Source organism: Pistacia vera, unplaced genomic scaffold (genome assembly GCF_008641045.1).
Source record: "Pistacia vera cultivar Batoury unplaced genomic scaffold, PisVer_v2 Contig524, whole genome shotgun sequence".
Lineage (NCBI taxonomy): Eukaryota > Viridiplantae > Streptophyta > Magnoliopsida > Sapindales > Anacardiaceae > Pistacia > Pistacia vera.
This window is the reverse complement of record NW_022196362.1, coordinates 321,599-323,069: the sequence shown is the minus strand read 5'-3', so window position 1 is coordinate 323,069 and position 1,471 is coordinate 321,599. Positions and strand designations below refer to the sequence as shown.

Below are 1,471 nucleotides of genomic sequence, written 5' to 3'. Positions count from 1 at the left end.
TTCATAGTTAAAGTTTTAACTTAATTTCAGATTTAGTTTTTATTTTTAAATTCGACCCTGTTAATCCAAAAGAAATCGATTGCTCCAACTTGAGAACGGTAGGATACTTAGTGCTTAGCTAGCAGTCCTCATGGGAACGATACTCACTCATCACTTTATTACTTGAGTGATTAGTATAGTTGCTACATTTTGCATGTTGTAGGAAACACGCATCAAGTTTTTGGCGCTGTTACCAGGGACTGTTTTAAGTTAACATTGAGTCTTTCTATAGTTAGCTAGATTGGAGTTTTTATTTTTGTTTTTATCATTATCTATTTTATTCTTGTTTTTAATTTTCAGTTGGTTGTGATCTCACTTTCCTTCATTTTTTTTTTTTTTTTTTTTTTGCAGTTTATACGAAGAGCAAGACGTCAACCAGTGGTTCCTGTTGACCTTGAGATTAGAGAACCGTCAGACGATGTAACAGAGAGAGAAGAGAGAGAGAGGATATAGTTGTTGAAGCAAAAGAAATAGTTGTTGAAATGGCAGAACCAGAAAACAGGACACTAAGGGAATTTTTAGTTCCCATGGTGAATGGCAGTGGGTCGAGTATTACTAGGCCTACGGTGCAAGCTAACAACTTCAAGATTAAACCAACAATCATTCAGATGATCCAGCAGTCGGTTAGATTTAATGGTGATTTGAAGGAAGATCCAAATCAGCATATTGCAAATTTCTTGGAAATTTGTGACAACTTCAAGTCGAACAGAGTGTCGGATGACGCCATTAGGTTGAGGTTATTCCCATTCTCAATGTGGGATAAAGCCAAGGGGTGGTTAATGGCACTACCACCAGGAACTATCACAACTTGGAATGATCTAGCATAGAAATTCCTTACTAAGTTCTTTCCTCCAGCAAAATCAGCAAAATTGAGAAATGATATCACATCATTTCTACAAGATGAATCCGAGTCATTGTATGAGGCTTGGGAGAGGTACAAGAAGTTAATGAGGAAATGTCCACACCATGGTTTGCCAATTTGGCTTCAAGTCCAAACATTTTACAATGGATTGATGGGTAATGTGCAAACCATGGTGGATGCAGCTTCAGGAGGGGCCTTGCAGAATAAGATACCAGAAGAGGCCTATGAGTTGCTTGAGGTTTTGGCAAGCAATAACTATCAAAGACCAAATGAGAGAGCAACACCAAGAAACTCTTCGGTCTTCATGAAGTTGATGCCTTTACAGCCATCTTAGCCCAACTCACGGTGCTTCAGAAACAGTTGGGAAGTATACAAGTAAACTCTATTCAAGCACCTCAACTAACTTGTGATTTTTATGCAGGAAACCATGTGAGTAGCGAATGTCAAGTTGGAAACACATTTCCTTTGTCATCTTCATTAACGGAGCAAGTTAATTACTTGGCAAGAAATCAGAGGCAACCAAACAGCCCGTACTTCAACACATACAATCCGGGGTGGAGAAATCATCCA

The 1,471-nt window shown here is 38.5% G+C and overlaps 1 non-coding gene across 1 annotated transcript; it reads right to left on the bottom strand.

Annotated features, from left to right (window-relative positions):
* Positions 1-905: 905 nt before the first annotated feature.
* On the bottom strand, positions 906-1,012 carry LOC116106933. Its single transcript, XR_004124371.1, has one exon. It is a non-coding gene; the product is annotated as a small nucleolar RNA R71 (small nucleolar RNA).
* Positions 1,013-1,471: the final 459 nt, after the last annotated feature.